The sequence below is a fragment of the Manacus candei genome, unplaced genomic scaffold (assembly GCF_025592945.1).
Source record: "Manacus candei isolate 608988 ecotype Guabito, Panama unplaced genomic scaffold, ASM2559294v1 h1tg000014l, whole genome shotgun sequence".
In the NCBI taxonomy this organism is placed as follows: domain Eukaryota; kingdom Metazoa; phylum Chordata; class Aves; order Passeriformes; family Pipridae; genus Manacus; species Manacus candei.
Genome location: NW_026138062.1, coordinates 67,951,368 through 67,975,279, shown reverse-complemented (window position 1 = coordinate 67,975,279; position 23,912 = coordinate 67,951,368). Strand labels below are relative to the sequence as shown.

The 23,912-nt window shown below is 37.9% G+C and overlaps 1 long non-coding RNA gene across 3 annotated transcripts in view; it reads left to right on the top strand.

Annotated features, from left to right (window-relative positions):
• Positions 1-23,912, top strand: part of LOC127467544 (uncharacterized) — a 118,166-nt gene that overhangs the window by 86,612 nt on the left and 7,642 nt on the right. For 2 of the 3 annotated variants that reach the window (XR_007903174.1, XR_007903176.1), the window contains exons 3-4: positions 3,866-3,985; positions 16,265-16,388. This is a non-coding gene — a long non-coding RNA (uncharacterized LOC127467544). The remainder of the gene's footprint in view (positions 1-3,865; positions 3,986-16,264; positions 16,389-23,912) is intronic. The other variant, XR_007903175.1, reaches the window with a different exon arrangement.

Here is a 23,912-nt window from a genome sequence, read left to right as displayed (position 1 = left end):
GACATATATTTCAGTTTTAATATACTTAGATGATATAGGAACCCAGCAGTCAGAGATTACCTGAGAACACAGCCAACAGCACACTTTCAGATGGATTGACAGGTTCAAAAACCTCAGGCAAAACCAGACTTCATTTAACAGCATCATCTCTCTCAAGAGCGATATTTGTTGCTCAAGTCTAGTTTGTATCTCTCATCAGTTCTATCTCACTACATCACTGCTTTGTTTTATCTTCTGAATGGGCTTTGTGATCTGATTCTTGTTGAAGCAAGTTGCATATCTGTTAAAATCTCCTGTATTTTAGGTACTGGCAGAGATGGATTAAAAAAAAAAAACCACAAAACTTCCATACCCTTTACCACTGATAACTGAGCAATGATTTTGAATCCTGTGCAGGAATAACTGTCTTTCAGTGTCATCAGTAAATCCTCCAAGATGCTATGGGTGCTATTTAGACCAAATCTGTGCCGTGTGACTACAGAATGGAGTAAATAAGCACTTAGGGATGCAAGTTGAATTAATGACAGCCTGCGTATCCCAGAATGTGATAAATTATAGTTTGCTGCTGGCAGCAGGAACTATTCAAACAAATATTTCTGCACTATGACAATTTCTTAAGGCTTTTATAGAATTCATGTATAATAGGAGAACTGCCTACAGGGAAGATTATTAGGAAACTTAGGAAAAGATTTTCATTTTGTGATTTGAGCAATGTCTGTAATTATCAACGTAACCTATCATTTACTAAGTGGTTAGTTGCACATATGAGCCCTTTATCTTGTACTGTAATTACAGTATATAGAAACAATGTACTTGTTACGGGTGACTGCACATAAGTGGGTGGTTAAATGTCATTAAAGCTGTTTTGGAATATATCTATTTATGAATAAATATTTTCAATTTTCCTTTTAGCAAACATAGCTGAATGACCCTTAAAAAGAGATGCCAAATAGGAAACATCTCTATAACAGCAACATTAGTTTAAAGCATGTCTTGCTAAGCACATTAGAAGTCCTGCTGATAAAAACATTTGAAACTTAACCATAGATGAACCTTATTTTTACCACAACTTTTTGAATCATGTCTCTTTCAGGCCCCCTTTGTGCTCACTGCATTTTTTTCTTGCCTATTGTACTCATATTTTCTTTTATTTTGTTTGAATTCTGAGAGGTGCTTAGTTTTGTTTGCACAAATTGCTTATTGTCAGGAAAGCACTAGAAGTATTGTTCTAACATGAATGTGGACAATCCTAGGACTTTAAATGCATAATTATTAACTCCTTATTGTGATTTAGTAAGAATAACAATATTATCCTTTAAAGCAGTAGGAAGGTAGGAAATAATAAACAAAGCTTTGTTTGATTGGGACCTTGAATTACCAGAAAATTATGCAAGCAGGCTATATCAAAAAAAAAAGAGGGCATTTAATTGTGGCCACTCTTGACCTTCAAATGGTGTTGCAGTGTCACTTCAGAGCTTTGATTAAAATTGCTGGTATGGATCTGCCAACGTGTCAGGCTTTGCAAACAAATGAGACAAACCCACTGCTGCTTTAAAATGTGATAATTAATAGAAGATACCATTGATCAGAGTAACTTCTCTAAATTAATGTACTTGATATAATTATCTTTTACCCACATCTGTAATATTAAGCTGGTTTATATATGTATTTTGTTATGTTAAAGACACACTAGCATTTTCTATTATTTTAGTATAACTGTAGTCCTTTATAGAGATAGAGGATTTCAATGGAAAGTCATGGTCTGTTCCTATTTCTTCTTCTAGATGTCCTCTCTATGTGATATGGGAAAGGGGAAAGCAGCAAACAATCAGTGCTTCCCTTGCCCTTACCAGCTTTATGCCTGGATTTATCAGCTGAGAGGGCAGACTGGCTCTGTGCTGGACAGCTGCAACCAGGGTATAAATATTTCAAGTATTTCTTGTTGTCTCAGTGATGTTAAGTGGCCAGAGTAAACTGATGAGTCTAGTCAGTACTTTTTTTCAAGGAGCTAGTCATGAGTAGGTTTCTCTTTCTTAAATGAAGATTTGTTTCCATGATCCAGTGTAACATTCCAAGTTTGCTGTAGACCATGTCTGATACCCTTTCCCACAGTGATTAATGAAATGCTCCAACAGTGATTAATGGTACATGGAAAAATGGATTATTGGTGTGAGTAAAATGGCTGAATCCAGCTTTCTGTTTCCTGAGTTATCTGCACAAGGAAATAAAATTCAATAAGTCAGTAAATGTAGTTTATTAGGAATATAGATTAAAAAAAAAAAGCCCATAAAAAAATCCCACAAAACCCCCAAAGTTTTACCATGTGGCTTTTTTTTTCTGCAGAAAGTATCTTTATTTAACTTGACTATTTCTAGTACTTAATTTTGTTCCAGCTTAGCCAGCCATTTACAAGGAGAGTCAGCTCCAGTTTTTACTGACAGACTGTGAAGCACAAGTAAGGCTCACTCTCTTATCCAGCTATCAGTGTCTATCTGCAAATGTACAGATGTGTGCACTTCTATGTACGTATATCTGTGCATGTGTATATCTGCATGCATAAAAATGTTGAAAATAGATATAAGTATATAAAGGCAAAAATAACAGTTGGCTCTAAAATGAACAGCTGTTCTCGCTTTCCTTGCATGTCAGACTGCAGTGTTCAGAGATAATTACACAAGGAGCACATCAAGAACTTCGTAAACATTTAGTGTACATAAATGTCGCTTTTACTCAAGCATTACTTGCTTTGTGTTTCACAGGAATAATCTGTGACACAAAATACCACTTGCTGGGTTTTTTATTTTTATTTTTTTAATGTTCATACATTTCCTGAAAGAACAATATGGAAGAGTTCCACCATTGCCACAGCAAAATTAGCTGTAACTTGGGCTCTTAGGCAGGCTGGTCTACCCAGCTTATGTTCCTCTTAGCTAGTTGTGCTGTTAACTTTCTCCAGGAAAATTGACTTACACATTTTTAACGTCATTCATGAATAATCAGAAGCTATAAAAGGTGCATACCATACCTAGTAGTTAGATATACTCTGATGTTATTGACAGGATACTTTAAGCTGTGTCTGTAGTAAAAAAAAATAGGTATTGTGGGAGAGGGTAATATATGGTGGGTGAGAGGTTGGACATGCCCTGGCCATGTGCACTGGGAGCCCAGAAACCCCCCGTGTCCTGGGCTGCATCCAAAGCAGTGTGGGCAGCAGGGGAGGGAGGGGATTCTGCCCCTCTACTCTACTCTGGTGAGACCACACCTGCAGTGCTGCCTCCAGCTCTGGGGTCCCCAGCACAGGAAGGACATGGACCTGTTGGAGTGAGTCCAGAGGAGGCCACCAAGATGATTAGAGGGATGGAACACTTCTGCTATGAGGAAAGGCTGAAAGAATTGGGATTTTTTAACCTGGAGAAGACTTGGAATGACCTAATTGTGTCTTTCCAGTACCTAAAGGGAGTGTAGAAGAGACCTGGAAAGAGAAATACAGGAGCATGTAATGATGAGACAAGGGGGAATGGCTTTGTACTGAAAGAGAGTAGATTTAAATTGGATATTAGGAAGAAATTCTTCCCTGTGAGGGTGGTGATGCCCTGGTACAGGTTGCCCAGAGAAGCTGTGGCTGCCCCATCCCTGGAAGTGTTTGAGGCCAGGTTGGATGGAGCTCTGAGCAACCTGGTCTAGCGGAAAGTGTCTCTGCCCATGGCAGGGGGGTTAGAACAGGATGATCTTTAAGGTCCCTTCTAATTCAGGCCATTCTATGATTCCATGATTCTATGATATGCCCATATAGTTCTAGTTTGGCTTGGCTTCTGAAAACAGTACAGTTCCTTTCACAAGCTGATAAACTCTTCTTCCCTGGCAGACGATGAATTGTGTGTGCAGCACCTCATGGGCACAGATGTGACCTCCTGCAGCAACTACTCTGAAGAATTTTGTAAGGCAAAAGCTATGTAGTGAAACAGATGGTAAATCATTATTAATGGTAGGTAACAATAATACTACATATTAAAAATTTGAAGAGTAATTCAGTATTTGTACATTACCAGCAGTGACCTAACAAGGAAAACCTCACCCAAGCCCAGAATTTGCAAACAAGTTCTAGTGTACTTATCTTACACATTTTAGTGGTCTCATATTGTGAGTTTAAGTTTTTTTAATTTAATTTTGTTGAACATATCCTTAAGTCAGACTACATTACAGTACGTTAAAAAACCTTCTCAAAATACAAACATATTATCTGCAGTACACTATTTTTAAAGACAGTAAATTAAAAGTTAGGGGGAAAAAAGGTTATAACCATATTAAATTATCCAGCATGATTCAGATATTTATTGAACTTGATTTTTTTTGTCATAAATGAGATTTATGAGAGATGACTATACTTGTAGTTCATGCTGCTATGCAGAGTGGAAGCATCTGTTCTGTGCTGAAAACTGTCACACCAAGACATGGGGGGGTTAAGCAAGGATGAATTTGGACTGTTATGCTGAAACTGTGTTTATCTAACAGCACTATGCTTGTCTTTGAGAGTAGCTAAAAAATGGGCAAAGAAGATGCCAGCTCAATTCTTTGCTGTTACCAAAATGCAGTTTGCCATGAGATAGGACTCAACTGTGAAGCGATATCCATTTTATGAGAAAGTTATCAGAAGATGAAGGCACTCTAGATCAATTTTAGCATTTCAATTAGTGAAGGAAAAAAGATCCAAAGAAGAATTAATATTTTTTTCTCCTGCTTTGCCATTGTGCAGATGAATAACCTTCTGTACACTTACTATTTTTCGAATAGTCTTCCTGTAGCTATTCAGATGTCCACTGTGAAACTGGTAGTCATCCTGTTCCAGATTATTTTCTCAGTATTAGGCAATCAGCAGATCAAGAAAATTCTTCTACAAAGTGGAAAAGCATTGTTGCAGGCTTTTTACAGGATATTTTACAGGATGTTTCTCAGTGGGGTGGATATCTTAGTCTTACTTAGAGAATTACAGAATCACAGAATCATTCATGTTGGAAAAGACCCTCCAAGATCATCGAGTCTGGCCTGTGTCAGCTCAACCATGGCACTGAGTGCCACATCTAGTCATTTCTTGAACACTTCCAGGGATGGGGACTCCGCCACCTCTCTGGGCAGTCTCTTCCAAAATTAAGTTGTTTTGCATAAAAATGAGTTATTTACTGAGGCACGGACAAGAATCACCAACACCCCTACAAGTTATCTTGGTGACTTTTTGTCTTTAAATACTCAGTATTTAAATACTTGAAAACTGCAAAAAAAAAGGAGACTGAAACTGTCCCTTGCTCTGACATCAGAGTATGCTCGTTTGGAAGGCAATGTTCTGTGTAAACCATAGATTTCAGCCTTCTCAAACAGATGACAGAGATGAAACTTGGATCTCCCAGGCACTTGGTAAATTGATCCAATTTATGTGCTATTGCAGAAAAAGAGATGGAGAGAGGGGATTACAAGTGGAATGTCCTTGTTTCGCTATTTTGAGAAATGAGCTTTTAATTTTTTTATTTTGCCTTTATGTTAAGTATTTGAAAATGAAAATTTTTACCCCAGATGAAAAGGAGAATAATTTTAATGAGCAATAGAAAAGGAACTTTTAATCTCTTTTTATTTTTTAATTGAAAAATCAACCAAGTATACTCAGCTCATTACTATCTCTCTTTTAAAAAATCCTTGAGTAGCTTATTCCTCATTCTTAAAATAAAATCAAGGATTCTTTATGAGTTTATTAAAATTCCTGAAATACTTAAAACAGGACAGTGGATTTTGAAAGTTTTGACCTTTTCTCTTTCAGCTTTAATATTTTGCAGTTTGGCCTGCTGGCCATTATCTTTCTTCCCACAGTTTAGTGAGACAGTAAACTGTGTGGAAGGGAAAGACAGCAACCAACATTCAGAATATTGAAAAGGTTGAGGTAATAAAGCACCTGTAACAGATTGTAAGAGATATTAAAAATCTGATACCTAATTTCAGCAACTGTGGTTTCAAAGGACAGAAGACAATCGTACAGTACAGACTTAGTCTCCTGAAAAATATTACAGTGACAATAGATGTGGTAGAGACTTGAGTGATTCTTATGGCAATTTCAAAATGGTAATTTTGTGGTTTTAAGAGGGGGTTTAGTGCTATGCAAAGGAAACACAGGCAAGCAATGCAAAACTCAATTCACTAAAATATATGTGGAGTAAGATAAGACTGCTATAGCTTTCTCAATACATAAGGCTATATTTTAGTCTTTCCTTACTTTCCAGAAAGAAATAAGATGAAATAAGTATTTCACATCACCAGGGTAAATGAAGTTTTGCCTTTATTTTTCCAAAGTATGTGAGCTCTGAATAAATTCTTTTCTGGAAACGAGTCTCACTTGGACATTCTCTGGACTCTAGTAAAGCTCACGCTCATTATTCAGCACCATGCCCAGGGAGCCCTCCTTGCCCTACCTAGCTTTCCTCTTTCACAACCTTTGTAGAACATAACAAAACTTTATCTTTCAACCACAGTGAAATCAGCTGGCAGGTTGCAAATGTTATGGTGTTCATAGGCACAGAAAGGTTTTACATGTATCCGCTGAGGAGGAGACTCAGCATAAAGACAATGATGAAAACTTCAGGGAGAAGAGAAACAGAAAGGCCATAATTAGGGGAAATAATAGGGAGGATAAAGAGTGTTTATCAAGATAATGAGTGTAATAGTGTTTGAAGTGCTGGAAAAAAAGAAAAGTTCTTGAATTCAATAATATTTTGTGAGCATGCACATTATTGATATTTGTGAGTGATTTCACACTTTTCTGTGGATGCTTACACTTTATATATTTATTTATATATGTATACTTGTTTGTGAATTTATTTATTTATTTATGGTCTTTTATTTCTCCTATGAGGAAAGGCTGAGAGAACTGGTACTGTTCAGCCTGGAGAAGAGAAGGCTCTGGAGTGACCTAATTGCAGCCTTCCAGTACCTGAAGGGAACCCACAAGAAAGAAGGAGAGAGACAAGGGCCTGGAGGGACAGGACATGGGGGAATGGCTTTAAAGTGAAGGAGAGTATGTTTAGATTACAGAAATCAGTAAAGAAGAAATAATTCTTTACTGAGGGTGGTGAGGCTGTGGCACAGGTTGCCCAGAGAAGCTGTGGATGCCCCATCCCTGGAGACGTTCAAGACCAGGTTGGATGTAGCTCTGAGCAATATGGTCTAGTGAAAAGTGTCCCTGCCCATGGTGGGGGGTTTGGAACAAGATGGTCTTTAAGGACCCTTCCAGTCCAGGCCATTCTGTGATACTATGATTGATTCTATGATCTTTTCCTATGTTTGTTTTTTCTTTTATGGAAAGATACCATTTGGATGGAGGATACCCTGAAAAAAATACAAAAAAGGGACAACATGCAAAGATAATTTGAAAAGATATGAGGAAGAGACCTCAATACTAACATTATAACTCTCCCAGTAAGACCTGGGGACACTGGTGACTCATTGTGGCACCCCCAGATTCTCATCCTGCCACCCAGAGTGTCTTGGGGAGGGTAGACATAACATCAGAGGAAAAGGGTAAATTGTTCTAAGTTTTCTTGCATAATAATTTTGAAGTTATCACTAATTATGTGGGTTTGTTGTCCTTTGAGCTATTACAATTTGATGATAATTATTAGTCTAGTTAAATTATATGTACAGTTACACTTCTAAATAGATCACAAAGAAATCCTTGGCTCCCTGTCTATCATTAATTTCCTTTTTTTCTCAAAAAGTTACCGAAAGGAACTGTATGAAAATGAGGACTTGAAACTACAATCCATGACTCAGGAAAGGCTGTCTTTGCCATTTTGCCTCTGTGTATTTCTGCACAAAGTTATTATCAGTATTTCTCTAGTATACTTTTGGATTAGGAATTTGAAAAGGATTCTCCATCATTGAAGGTGAGCAGAGAATTGACTTGCATACTTTCTTGCTATGTATTTTTTCCTCATCACAATTTTTATTTAATTATTTCCTTAAAATATAAACTTAAAAAGTATAGATTCGTGAATGGCTTAATATATGGGACTTTCTCCTCATACCCAGGTATCTGTCTGTAAGTTATTTTGGTTCTATTTTAGTCCATTTCTCCAGTTTCTAAGGAATACCAGAGCAGTGGATTTTGTGTACTTAAGGATGGGTTCCATCATTCCATGAGAAGTACCAAGGAGGTACTTCTTCTTAACAGCCTCATTCTAGGAGGGTTTTTTCTGGAGAAGGGGCTGCAGTCGGGGTGGACACTTTCCCATCTGCCTCTTGGGTCTGATGGCAGCAGTAAGAGCAAAAATTTCTATTTGATCTCTGTGTTACCTTGCTCTGATGGGCTTTAGCATTGTAATTTCCTCTGGGATTGCTTTCATCTGCAGATCCACCAGCTTTTTCACTTGTGCGACTTGTCTATTCTGACAGGTTTTTTAGCCCCAAGCTGTTCTTTCTCAGACTGTACCTTTCACTAACTTCTGAGCAGTTTCTTCTTTTCCCTGAGTTAAGCTGGCATCTTGCTGATGAGAACCTTCCTGATCAGCAGTTTTCATGAACTCAAACTTTCCTGTTGAGCAGCAAATATCATTGAGATTACCAATTTAGACCTCTTAATTCAGAGCTTGTCCAGTCATCTTTCCCTTCCTATTTATTTCTCTTTATTTTTTTTCTTGTTTGTTTAGGTTTGGGTTTGTTGGTTGGTTTTTGTTGGTGTTTTGTTTTTTGTTTTTGTTTGTTGTTGTTGTTGTTGTTGTTTGTTTTATTTTTGGTTTGGGGTTTTTTGGTTGGTTGGTTTTTTTGGAGGGCAGTGATTTTTTTGGGAGGGAGGTGGTGGGTTTCTTTTTTTAATTTTTAGTTTATAGGAGATTTCACTTACATGCTGATTTACTGCCAAAAGCAGAGAGAGAGAAGAGGAAGAAAAGTGGTTTTTTAGATTTTCTTTTTTCCCCTTTGGGTAAATAGTTGGTCAGACTTGACCAGTACAGCTGTTTCTTTTAAACTCCAGCTTTCTTAGTAATGTTCTAAGAACAGTTGTATTGCAAGGCAGGCTATATTTTCAAATGTTTTTGCCCCTTTTTCATATTTTTATCCTTTACTTACTGAACACACGAATCAGATACTTCATAAATAGTAGTTGTTCAATAAATATAGAGTCAATTTCTTACAAATAAATGCAAACTGCAGATAGATTCTAAAACATCTTATCCATCAGTGCACTTGTCACTATATTTTGTAAGTTATGTCATCAACTGTCCTTAAAAAGCAATGTGGTCTGGTGATGTGGCTTGGGGAAAATGAAGGACTAGGGCTCATCTTAGTGGTGTCCTTGAATTGCTTGATGTCTGTAACCAATTATATCACTATAGTTTGCTTGTAAAAACGAGGATACTGCCTCCTGAAGACCTCCCTGATTCGCTGATAAAATGTGCAAAGTAAAATCTCAACTCCATAAAGTCTTTATTCATATAACGAACTTTAGTCCTTTGACTTAAAGAAATGTTCTCAATTCTTCTTACAGACACGGGGCTCAAAGTACATGGCAGTATTCTCCCCCACCCATACCAATTTCAGTTGTATGTTGAAGAAAGGTCTGGTCTTTACTGAGAACCATTCATGCTGTCATACTGATGCTTCAAAATGTCTGGATAGGATGCTGTACCAGGAAGTTTCCGTGAGGTTACTTTTACCTACATTAATTTGTTCGTGAATTGAACTAACATAAATGTCAATATTCTCTGGTGTAGAAGGGAAACACCTTTTGTTGTTTGACCTTTATGCTCCTCAGGCAAGCACAATATTATGTCTTATGGAGTTCTGTGTATTTTTAGCCCTTTTAGAAATATATGGTTCGAGCGTGTCATGAAAGCACTTGGTTATTTTTGACTGTGTGTTTCAATCCAATTGTTTTTTTCCTTCTTTACCTTTCTAATTCCTTTTAATTTCTAAACTCTTATCTCCTGTGAATTTTCCTTGTTGAAATCAGAAAAGATATGTTCCCATCTCTAACTAGTTTCTTTCACAATGTGAGTACTTTCCAGTCTCAATACTGCAAAACTGATTTTTTTTCCCCCTTGACTTTATGTAATTGAGAATAAAGTAAATGCTTGTTACTGAAGGTTTTTGTCATACTTTGAAAAGCAGAGAATGAAATGAATTTAGATAAATGTTTATGTTTATTAACCTGTTTCAGGTTGTTTTATCTCAGTGTAATAATAGTATGGCTTTTGGGGAACAATTTTAATCAAATTGTTGGTATCTTATTCACATTTATTTGAAAAGAACATTGATTGTTGTGTTTTTGTCTGCATTCCCGCTACTTAAAATGCCTAAAATACCCTATAATCTAGTGACAATGAATGGTGCAGTTACACTGAGGCAAAATTTAAACTTGAATGCCCACAACTCTTTCTACAAAGAAATTGTTTTCTTTTTGATTTCCTGGGTATACATTATGAAGACTGTTTTGTACATTCTTTAAGTAGTAATTCTCATTTTCTATTAAGGACAAGGTATATTTCAAATAACCAAGTTTCTAGTCTTTCATTCAGTACAAATGCTGTGGAACAACAAATACAGTATCAAATAATGCAAGCCACTGGCAATTTTTTGTGCTTTAGCTGAACACTTACCTTTTTATAAGGTGAATACCAAAGCTTCTCTTAACTTTAGAGTAAACCAGAATGTCATATTTGATGCTTGACTACACAAGCAGGCTTCAAGTCAGGAGAGAAATATATCTAGAAAGGGTAAGGAAGTAAAGATATTATAAAAATAACATTGTCCTTTGCTGCCTGCCAGAGTTCAAGAGGTGTTTGGATGACACTGTCAGGCACATGGTGTGACTCTTGGGGATGTTCCTGTGCAGGGCCAGGAGCTGGACTCAATGATCCTTGTGGGTCCCTTCCAGCTCAGGAGATTCTATGATTCTGTAAATGAAATATGTAGTATTTTGAGGAGCATAGTGGTTTGTTGGATTTGCTTTTTTTCTTCCCCATTTGACACACAGCATTTACACACCCCTTCAGGCCTCTGCAAGACTGTTTTCAAAATCATGATTTTTGTGTCTGTTCTTAAGAGTGTCATTTGCAGGGGACAGGGCCTTAGGGAAGCTCTGTGAAATGACCCATTCATTGTAGGATTTCTAGCTGGATTCCGTTGTATTTGTCCCCACCATTCTGAGAACCCAAGCACTTAAAACCAAAACCTGTCTTTTCAAGGCAGCCCAGCAGAATACTGTGATGATCCTCTAGGTACAAATTAACCAATATTGAGCATTTTGCCATTTTAATATGCATACATTGTTTTTATGCAGTATTCTATCACACAGATTTTCAGAGAGAAAATCTCCCACTGAATGGTAGAGCAGTAATTTACATTAAGGGGCTCCTTTTGTCCGTTCTGATTAGCAATAGCACTTCTCTAGTTGAAATCCTGGCTTGCCATGACAGTTACATGTGATGAACAATCTTGGTTTTTTGCAAAGTCTCAGGACATCACACCACTCATGCATTTTAAATAGCAGTTTAGATACCATTGCTCGTGTGGAAATTCAGAGAGGATGAAAACACCCAGACTTGTTTTATTATGATCCCAGTAAGAAAAACATTCAGGCTCTGTGAAGGAAAAGTTTAAATGCTATTTATTAAAGCTAACAGAAAGTAGCATTGAACGGCAAAGGAGATTTCTCTTCAAATTAAGTGCATGTTAAAAATAGTGGTGCTGCCTAGGCTTATACTGCAGCAGTTACTACAGTCAAAATCTTCCTTTTTTTGCCAGAGTAAAGTTGAGGGAAAAGAGTGCTTAATCAGACTCACATTTCTCTCAAATCATATTTCTCATTTGACAGTGCTGCTAAAAACACCTGAGAACCTTCAGCATGAAATTTGTTTTCATATCAAATTTGTCCATCTTTGGTTTTACAGCTTGTCCTTGGCTACTAATTGCTATGCAAATTAAGAGAGTTTGCCATGCTGTGTGTTTGCACCAGCAAGGGACCACATCTCCGTCCAACTTGGAGAGTTTTCTTCTAGTCACATTGTGCACTTGGCTGCAAGGAGAGAAGCCAATTCTCTGCTAAAACACAGGAACGTGACACAATCTTTATGACATCTTCTGCATTAGGGGGGTTAAGTACTTCAGAGCATGTTTGTTGGAAAGCCTCCAGCTTGTGTTGCTTATTATTGTTGTTTCCAGCAGAGGAAGCAGCTCCTATTTGCACAGGAAGGGGGAACAGACCAGGGATGTGCTCCAAGAGACCAGTTTCTTTACGGATGTTTCCTAGCTGCTGTTTCAAGTTATTAAAATCTAAACTGACTTTTTCCCAATTCATGCAGCCTAAAACAAGACACCAAATGTAACACTTGATTCACCTGGGATTAAGAATAATTGCAGAGTCTTTTTAATGTAGGAGAGATTTCCATCCTAGCAAGTTAAGCTGTTTGCTTTATGGATGCTTGTGGAATCATAGTTTAAGCTACTAATTCAGTATAATAAACCTTCTAAGGAAATGTTATTATGGAATGAGAAGGCATTCATGAATTTGAGTCTTCAGAGACTCTGTGTGAGTCTCTCTGCACTCAGTGCTTGGATGTCATAAGATACCTTTCAGTATGCACCAGCCTGCTCAGACACTGTATATATAAAAAAAAAGAGAAATCTAAGCAAAGAAATAATTGGACACATTTGTCTGGTATGTATAACTGTTTGTGGTTTCTTATTAGCTAAAGAATGGTCAGGACGGTACTTGACATTTTATCCAAAATCTATACCAGCATGGTGCTCCTCTAATTAGAATGTCTCTGAGTCTTCTGTACATGTATGGGTTGGGTGGCACGTAGAGAATAAAGTCATCAATGCAATACAGCTCCTCAGTAGTGCACTGTGCCAGTTTAACATTCCTTTAAGTGTTGTTCTGTCTTGCTGTTACATGTGAGAGATGATAAAACAGAATCGTAGAATGCTTTGAGATGGAAGGGACCTTGAAGATCATCTAATTTCAATGCCTTGCCATTTGCAGGGACACCTTCCACTAGACCAAATTGTTCAGAGTCTCATCCAGCCTGGCCTTGAACACACTCAGGGATGGAGCATCCACAGCTTCTCCGAGCAACGTGTTCCAGTGCCTCACCAGCCTCACAGTGAATAATTTCTTCCTAATATTTAATTTAGACCTACTCTCAGTTTTAAGCCCTTCGTCCTTGTCCTGTCACTACATACTCTTGTAAATAGTCCCTCTCCATGTTTCTTGTAAGGGTCCATTCAGGTACTGGAAGGGGCTCTAAGGTCTCCCCAGAGCCTTCTCTTTTCCATGCTGAACAACCTCAGTCTGTCTTCATAGGAGAGGTGCTCCAGTCCTCTGATCATCTTCATGGCCTCCTCTGCGCTCACTCCAACTGTCTCATGTCCTTCTTTTGTTGGGTGCCCTGGAGCTGGATGCAGTGTTCCAGGTGGGGTCTCATTAGGGCAGAGTAGAGGGGGAGCATCACCTCCCTCGACCTGCTGCCCATGCTCTTTTTGATGCAGCCCAGGACATGGGTGGTTTTCTGGGCTGCCAGTGCACATGGCTGGCTCATGTTGAGCTTCTCACCCACCAACACCCCAAGGTCCTTCTCCTCAGCACTGCTCTCAATCCATTATTTGCCCAGCTTGTATATTGTGCTAGTGCACAACCCAGGTGTTGGACCTTGCACTTAGCCCTGTTGAACTGATTTTGCGCAGGCCCACTTCTCAAGCCTGTCAAGATCCTTCTGGATGGCCCGTCCCTGCCCTCCAGTGTGTTGAACACACCACACAGCTTGGTGTCATGGGAAAACTTGTAGAGGGTGCACTCAACCCCACCGTCCGTGTCACCAACAAAGACGTTAAGTGGAGCTGTCCCAATCCCAAGCCCTGAGGAATGCCACTTGTCACTAGTCTCCATTTGGACATAGAGGCATCGACCACAACTCTGAGTGACACCACCCAGCCAACTCCTTATGCGCAAAGTGGTCTATCCATCAAGTCCATGTCTCTCCAGTTTAGAGACAAAGATGTCATGTGGGATAGTGTCAAAAGCTTTGCACAAGTGTAGGTTGATGACATCAGTTGCTTTCCCACGTAAGCCACCACTGTAACCCCATCATAGAAGGTCACCAAGTTTATCAGGCATGGTTTTCCCTTATTCACCAATCACCTCTTTCTTTCCCTGTGCTTTAGCATAGTTTCCAGAAGGATCTGCTCCATGGTCTTGACAGGCATAGAGATGAGACTGACCAGCCTGTAGGTCGTTCATTCTTCCTTTCTTCCCTTTTCAACAACTGGGGTTATACTTCCCCTTTTCAAGTCAGTGGGAACTTCACCAGACCCATGGACTTGTGCACCTTCAGGTTCCTTGGATGGTTGTGAAAATGATCTCCTGCAGCAGACAGTTCTACATTCTCCCAGTTCCTGCCTTTGCCTTCTGCGACTTGGGTGGTGTGGCTGAAGTCATTAGTCAATTCAGACATAGTGGAGAAGTGTCTTTCCTAGGGCAGGCACACCTGGAATGTCTCAGGGGCAAAGCACATGGGATGTGGGAATTCAAGCTCCTAACCTTGAGAGCTATGAGTCATCTAGCTTCTGTGTTACTATTTGATGTTGTGAAGTGTCTAGAATTGAGTTGTTTCAATTTTCACTCCCCTGTATCTAGAGCAGAGCTTTTCTTAGCAGCTCAGATTTCAAACAGCTTTATTAAGAACTGACAAGTATCAACTCTTGGTTTTGCGCAGTTTGTGTGACTAAATTGGGAAAAGAACAACAACAAAAAGTAAAGTCAGTTACAGTGTCTTGAAGGTTCCCAGGCTTGGTCTGTGTTGGTCTCATTTTAACTTGTTTATTTACATGGGCTGCAGGCAATTCAAAAAGTGTCTGGATTATCAGAACAATAAGTGTTAACTACTGGGATTTAAGTTTTCTTAACTTGCAGTGATGGCTCCACAACACTTCTCATATTTTTATTTTCTTGTCAATATATAAAATAACTCCTTCCTTCTTTCCCTCTACTATGTTTTATTGCAACTGTTCAGTGGGTTTTACTTCTGAATTTGTTACCATTTTTTAAGTCCCCAAAATAGTTTAAATGTGATATTTTTGGTACAGTAATTAAGCAGCATATGCTCATTACCAGTATTTGCAGCTTTAAAAAATATTAAAATAATTTAATTCAAATTCTATTGAGTTTTCTGAACCTGCCTCTGCATGTAATCCTATAAGGTAAGGGCAATCAACCAGCATGGCAACATTATGTAAAACTAGAGCCCTCATTCTGGAAGGTGTCTTCATTACATGCATGTTTTTAATACTCAGACTTTGGCATTTCTATCTGGTAAGCTGAAAAATATTTTAAATTCCTCAATTTCCCATTTTTATTCAGGTAAAACTTCCATAATTTCCAGTTCTGAGCTTCTGTATCAAACTAAGCTACTCAAGTTTCATATGAACTACTATACAAGAGTCCCTGTCAGTAAACTGAGTCAATTCTGAACAGAAGTCATTTGACTAAAAAGAACTTCCTGGATGATATCTCAGATCAGTGTTAGAATATAAAATCTATTCATGGTGACTTAAAAATTTGTAACCCCTTCCTACTATGTACAAAAAGAAACATGTCTATTTAAATAGATTTCCTTAACTTTAGATAAAATTTAGAAGGCAATTTTAATGAATAAGAAGTAGTTTCACAATTGGGTGCATGAATCAAATCTACGCTGCAGTTCCATCACTTTCAGGCAGTACTCCTGTGACCAAGTAAATAACATAAACTTGTGAGTACATGAAAGGAAAGTAACAGGGAGCAAAAATCAGATTTTGTAGTGTGTATTTTAAATTTTGTTGTTGAGAGAAGCACTTGACATAGTTAAAAATGAAAAGACATTTCAAGCACTTGGAAGCCTTCTTTATGTTGAGAATAACTTCTTTCAGAAGAGTTATGCATCTCTTGAAGAGATGAAATGTATCTAAATCCTTTGCAACCAAAACCCACTGAAGCACAAAGCACTGCTGTATAGATGAAATGTCCCTTATGAAGGCAGACTTGTGGCTCCAGGAGGACGGTTTTGTTGCTACAGGTACAAAAAGTATTTCTTCTGTGAGCAGCCTGTGCTGTCTTGACTAATGATTGATTTTAATGCCTAGTGATAAAAACTTGCTGGTGATATTTTTAAGGGAAGCATGAAAATCCCCCAAAATACAGTTGGCAAATACTAACAGTTCAATAATGGGATCTACTGTCCTGTTTCATTTTCAGAGTGGTCCTGGATGCACACCATTCATAAAATCAGCAGTTTAAAGGCCTGCATGCCACAAGCCTTGATGGTGGAAAGAATGTGTCTGAGGTGGGAGGAAAAGACATCCTGTGGTCCCTACTAAAGGTATTTATTTCACTCTTACTTTTATGTGTTTTTTTTTTCCCCCATGTCTTCTTACTGAAAGGGGTAGTGTTTTGGCTGAGGAAAATGTGATGTCCACATTGAAGTCCCTATGCCAGGTATTGTATAACTTTATTCAAGACTAGTGGTGCATGGAAAAACAACTGACAGGTACCTATTATCCTGTTACTGAAAAGAATTAAATGAAGATTAAGTAAACACATAAAAGAGTCCCTGACTTCAGAAAACTTGACATTGATGAAACAGGCCTGATATTTTCTGCCCACCATTCTTGTACAGGGGGAAGATAATAGATTCAGGTTATAGTCTTTAATTGCTGATAACATGGCAGATAGAAAATTGTGGAGAAATTATTTCTAAATAGGTCCATGCTGCTTTTGCTTTAAGTCACCTTACTGATGGTGTCTTGTCTTGTTTTGCTCCTTGCATGTAAATCTCATTCATCTAAAGGTTAATATTTAAGGTCAAAATCACCAAGTTGTAGAAGTTGCAATTCACTGCATTGAATTCAATTCAGTGAAGTGTTTCCCATAAGTATTTGTATCAAATGCTGCCTTTGTCCCTTGTGTTTGAGATGATGTCAAATGGGAGTCATTAAACAGGATTACAATGTAATTACTTCTACTTTTGAAAAGTGGACAAATATGACACAGTTTGGTTTCATATTTACTGCCATGTAGACATTTTTTATTGTCTGCACTTGTTTTGTTTTCTTTTAAAGTCATTTCAGTCCAAAACAGAAAAAACTAACAGAAGTGGTGTAACCTGGAAATTGGGATAAACTTTTAACAGAAATGATATCTCTCAACACCTCATATGACAGAGCTCTTCAGGTGTTACCTACAGGTGCTTTTCTCAGAAATCGGGTATCACTGTTCAGATAAACTATTTCTACTCAGTCCATTGCTGAAGAATGAGGGTGGTGTTGGCCACCCATCAATGGGCAATAGAGGGGCTACTCGGCCTGTCAGAGTTGTTTGTCCATCTCTCCCTGAATCCACTTCTCTCTTTATTCATCAAAAGAAAGGTTTCTGATGACTTTACTCTCTATACCTAGTCGAGGCAGAAAAAAATTAACTGTTTCAGGAAGAAATTTGCTTTTGAACAAGTTTCTCAATCCCTGAGAATGAGTGCAACTATCAAATATTTCTATGCAATGTTATATTTCATATATTCCAATTTTTTTTTCCTTTTTTTCTTGTGTCTTCATCTGTTTAGTATGACAGAGAAACCACTTATATTCTCATGTCACAGAATCTCAAAGTGGGTCAGGTTGGAAGGGATCCCAGCAGGTCATCTGGTCCAACCTCCCTGCTCAAGCAGGATCATCCCAGAGCACATGGCACAGGATTGTGTCCACACAGTTCTGGAATATCTCCAGCGAGGGAGACTCCACAGTCTCTCTGAGTGATCTGTACCAGTGCTCAGTCACTACACAGCAAAGAAGTTCTTCCTCATGTTCAGGTGGAACTTCCTGAGCATCAGTTCCTGCCCATTACCTCTTGTCCCATTGCTCGGCACCACTGAGCAGAGCCTGGTTCATGCCCTGACACCTCCCTGCAGACACTGACAGACCTTGGGGAGGTCCCTTCTCAGTCATCTTTTCTTGAGACTGACAGGACCAACTCTTTCAGCCTGTCCTTGTAGGAAAGATGCTCCAGTCCCTTAATGTAGAAATATAGAATAAGAGAAAAATAAGGAGAGTTGCTTTTAAACCTCAAGATACTGATTTTGTTCCTGTATGTTTAGGAGCTTTTTTGAATATGGATGTGTTAACATCATTAGGAACACACGAGATGTAATGTTATTCAGCATGAGAAAGGATATGGGAAACCAGGCTGTGATGTGAGGAACATGATTCAGAATTTCAGATCGTAGTGTTTACACCTCAGATCCTCCACTGAGCCTTCAGGTAGTTTGGTAATTGATTCAAAATCAGTTAAGATTCTACTTCAAAGAGCTGAAAGGGAGAAGAGAGTGCTAAAGCAAGAGGGAATAGAATTATGCAAGGTGACCTATTGAAAATTATATTGTAAATGCAGAAAATATCATCCATAATTTTTTAACTGCGTTCAGAGTAGGCAATTTAGATAACTAAGTGCATATAATTTCATAGGCAGTTATTTCATTCCTATCTCTATAATAGAAAAAAATGTTTTCCTTCAAGTTGAAGTTTAACAGTAGAAGAGCGTATCCTTGTCTTCTTAACTCTGAAAAAAATAAAATATATTTTCCAGATTTTGAATGTAAAGAGTATAAAAACTGTAGCAGGATGTAATAGGAATGCAAAGCCATACCAACCTAAAACCTACTACGTAAAACAAAAACCACCAAGCAAAACAAAACTCATCATAAAAGAGGGTAACTTCTTTATAGGTTAATTTTATTATCCAAACTCTGAGTTTACTTACATGCATCGATTTCATATTATATATTTGTAATAAAGACATGAAAAAACAAAACTGCAACACACTGAATGTTCCACTCATTATTCTGATTCAAATCACACTTTAAGTATTTAATAAATATTGCAAGAGAAATAAAACCACACAATATACAACTTCTTATTCATTATAAATTCTACCTTTTAATGGCAACTGGAAAGACTGTAAGCCTAGAAAAGAAATTCTACTTTTTTTCTTGTGCATTTAGAAGATATGAGTCATCACTATTCCTTTTTCACTTTACAAGGTCAATTTGCCTTCTCCCTTATGTGCAAGAGTAGGCAGACTTCCTGAGAAGCAAAACAACACCAGAAAGATGCAATTATAAAACCATAGATAGTAGCATAACAAAAATAATATTTCAGATGTAAACTCCAAGTTAATCTAAAAGCAGAATGACTTAGATTCAAAATCAATTAAGTTCATTTATTTTCTGACATTTTGAATTAAATTAAAATTTTTGTAATTTGAATATTCTATCCATTTAAAAGAGCTGTCTGCTTGCTTGCTCTGTGTTTAGCAAAATGTGCGCATTTTTTTTTGCCTGTGTTGCTCAAGGCAACAGAATCTGGCACTAAAACTTTTCCTTTGCTAGTACTGGTCTGATGTTAATACCCCACAAAAAATTTAATAATCTATTTAGTTTATATGAGAGTTAGATGTACTGTGTAATCTAAGAGTAAAAGTGGACTATGCACTAGTACTGTGTGATAGTTTCTGTGTAGTAGCAAGTTCAGGTACTTCTCTTTTTTTATAAAATCTGTGACAGAAGGATCCAACTTCTCTTCCAGCTAGCTGAGAAGAAGTCTGTGGGATCTGTGGAGGGAACTGAACAAAATTAATATATTTTGCAAGTCAGGTCTTCATTAATGTTCTTAGTCATCTGTGTGCTCTGGGAGAACCTTTATTCCTTGACAGATACATAACTTATCTGGTGCCTTCTTGCTACCAAGAATCCCTGTCACAGAGCTGATCTCTTGTGAAAAGAATATATAATATTACATTTTGTTATTTCTTTGACACACTGTTCTCTGGGTAATACCACATTCAGGAGGTATGGAATGTCAGAAAAGACAGAAAATACTGGATCGCCTGAAAATATATTAAAAATTAGGCTAATGATGCTGATATATAAGTGAAGGTAGAGAAGGCCAACAAAATTAAATACAACTTGTTACCAAAGTTATGGGCTTGTCTCATGTTTTCATGAAGGAATAGCAAACCACAGTGGAATAAGGAAATGGCAGTAAATCTGGAACTGCTGTTTATTCCTGTGCCAGTAAGTCACTGTGTACTTTTGGGGAAAAACATGTACAGTTAAAATTTTGAAAAGTAACTATTTCTTTCTGGAGGAGCTGTGAATCCCTGAGAACCTCTGAAAAACCTTACCATTGACTCAGCCTGAGACTCCAAGTTGGGTATTACACAAACACCCCCACACACCCACTTCCCACTGCAGCACCAGGGACCCTGGGGTTTGTTTCCAAACCAACATTTTCGGTGGTTTCATTCGGTGAGTCAGGGCTCTGCTCAGTCAAGGCTTTACACACGAGTGAAGAAGTGGTGGTGATGTGACTCATTCAGTTTGGATGCAGTTCCCTAATTTTGAAGGAAAGACTTAGGAGGTCGAGATTGCTGCATTAAGAGCTGCTGGCACTTCTGTAAGAATGCTGCAGCTGCAACCTCAGTGTGATTATTTGAATAAATGTACAAGCCTGAGGGCAACATCCCTTTAGATGCCATTTAGGAGAGAACTTGAACTGCTACTTGTTCAGTGGCAAGTACTTGACTTATGGTCAATGCTTCTTTTACACAAACAACTAAGATATCTGCTTTGTGCTTTTTTTTTGTACTTTTCCCTTTTCTTAACTGGGATGTTAAGAAATGCTTAAAAAATGATTTTTTAATTCTACTGAAATTTCATATAATGATATTCAGTCATTACTAGAGAAGCTGGATTGCTTTCCTTGCATTTAAATTTGCAGTTATAAGTGCAGAAGCATGGCAACAAGATAATGGAATTTTTTAAAACTTTGAAAAGAAATTAAACTGTCAGCTTAGACATTCCAGCAACGATCACTGCAGTACCGTGGAATTTAAAAGCACATCATTACTTATGAAAGTGTAGAACATCATTGCAAACTTCAATTTTTCTTCTTCCAAAAGAGGTGGCAAACAAAATGGTTGCTCACCTATTTTTCATGCAGTCTAGCAGAAATATTGTGGCTATGTATTTGGGAACCTCTTGTGCTATGACATGCACTTTAATTCAAGTAATTATTACTATTACCAGTTTTGAAGTCATGGGAATGAGATTGCTGTTAGTGACAGAAATAATGAATAATATAAGGAGGAGTGATTTAACTAATATTTCTTTTCTTTTTATTTTTTTTTTTTCTGAAGAGTGATATCCTTTCTGTCTTATATAAACCCAGAATATAAATCTTTGCAGAGAAACATCATTGATCTAGCAGGAAAGACAGTTCTTAATGGGAATTTCATTTTCTTTACAGGAAGCATTGAGGCTGTACAGGGTAGTGGCTGCAGCTGTCTTTCTGAAGAGAGCAGAGTATTTCTATCCTGCAGTGACTTCCTGTGCACACAACTTTGACAGCTTTAAAAGCCTTTACAGAGTTCCTCTCATTGAGGATGCGGAAGTGTCTACACTGTTACAAGATTTTAAAATGAAAACATGACATTGAAATTTTAGGTTAGCATTTTAGCAGATCTGTTGCATGTGAGTGTCTTAAACTGAAAAAATAAAATCATAAAAGCAATCACATTAAGCTAAATTTGAACAAATCCCTTTTCTCTCTCCAGCTAGCATTATGATGTCAGACAGTAGCATAATGTAAAAAATGATGATTAGGAAAGTGTCTGGCTTCTCTAATGCAGAAAATAATTGTCTAATTTGTATTTAAATACTTTTCATCAAACCGATGTTATCAACATTTATCTGATATTTGAAAGTGGGTTATCTTTGGATACATTAAGACATCCCTTCTCAAGTAAAGAGCTTATGGATGAGTACAACAATCTAGGGAAAAAGCCATATTTCAAAATGTATTACTTTTCTGGTATTTCAACCGGTGATGAAAGATGAATCTGCTCATGGACACTGTCCAAAAAGTGCCTTCTTTGTGTTTGTAGAAGCTATGGAAAAAAGATTGCAAGAAGAAATTGAAGAGAAGATTGCTAAATTGTATGAAAAGCATTCTTCTGAAAATAAATAAATAAAGAAAGAAACATAGTTCATCCACAAGTGTAACAATGCATCCCAGTTTCTTTTAGTATCTCTCCTCTGTCCAGACTTGTTTAAGTCTGTAAAGTTTTGAAATGCAACTGTAAGCACTAAGAGAGGAGAAAACTCTGCCCTAAAAGAGCAATGCTCGTGCCCCTACGTTTTTGAGAAAATTCTCCTTAATTCTTTACTATTGTTCATTATTTCTAATATAATACTGCCTTGATTTTCATCTTTCATAGCAGCTTACGCAGAATGGTTTCCAAATGAAATGAAGCAGTTATAGAATTAAAGTTAGTATCTAACAATAGGTAAAATTTGAGAGAGGTTTAAAAAGCTGCAGTTTTCCATAGAGATTTAATTGAGATTGAGAACATAAGAAGTGAATAGTCTTTGAAGGCCTTTGGATATCAAGAGCAGCAAATAAGAAGGAATTTATATTTTATCACTACTAATTCAGTCATAGAATAAAATAAGAGAATAAGCATTTGCTAGATTGCCTTGGAAAGTAAAATGATGTAAGATTTAGGAACAGTCTGGAACAAACCCATGGTGAAAAAACAGAAAAAAACTAAAACCGAAACCAAACTCCATCAAGCCTTGTGAACAACAAAAGACAAAAGAAGCTTTTCTTTCTTTTTCACCTTACTTTCTTCCTTCCTGCCTTCCTCCCTCCCTCTCTCCCTCCCTCCCATTTTGAGGAGAACTGTTCCTTTTTGTGAACTCTGCCAATCTCAGTGGGGACTATGTGAGAAGGTAGGAGGCAACAGACTTGCAGATGGCAAGTTAGTTCTCAGAGGAGAAGACAGAGAAGACATAATGCTTCATAGAGTGCCGAAACCCGCTGGGGTAAGGGATAGGGTCACAGCACTGCGAATGAGGGTTCAGACACGGTCGAAGGTCTGGTGAAGCAATGCCAATTTATTAAGCAACTCAGGGACTTAAATAGGGTTGGTCTAGGGAAGGTTCCAGAACTGGGAGGAGCATGGGAGGAGCTTGGGATTGACAACTTCAGGAGAGAGGGTGATTGGATGATCGGGTAAGGAGGGGAGGAGTTTGGGCGTAACCATGGAAAGGGGCCAATGGGAGCTACCTCTGCACTGCACCAAAACCTAGCCAATGGCAGGCAGAGGAGCGGGAAAGCAGGGGAAAAGGCGGGAAAACTGAGGGAAGAAGAAGGGGACAATATAGTGGATAAATTTTTAAAACAACAACAGGAGTACATAGAACTGTATAACATCATAACAACAAACTGGGGAATAACTGGGGCACAACAGACATATCCAGTGAGTGTCATTATTGGTATTATAGGTCAAGTCCGGTATTATAAAGTCCATTTAAGGGTTGTAAATGCGTCTCCACACTTCATATTTCTCTCTTTCCTCCTTATCGCCTCCAACAATAGAGTGTTATAAGGATGAGGAAGAGGAAATAATAACAGAATTATTTCACTGTCTTTCAGGCATGGCCTCTTACAAGAGTGTCTTCTGTATATGTTTGCAACGTGGAAGAAAGTATGAAATTAAAAATCAGCAAAAAGAGTCAGGAGTGAATTGAAATAAATGAGTTTTCTAATGCAGAATCCTGCTTTCCTCCTCTGAAAGCAGCTGGAATCTGGCAGTTGCAGATTCCTTCTCCAACTTAGTGAAGATCCAGCAGTCTTGAGAGAGGCTGGTCCAAGACAGCACTGTAGCAAATGAACCTGGGTGACATATGACAGCAGCCTCTGCTGAAACTGGTTTCTGAGCCTGTAAACCATACCTGTTCACCATCTTCTCTCCCCTGCAAGTGGATGTTGTCCTTCACTGCAACTAGGGCACA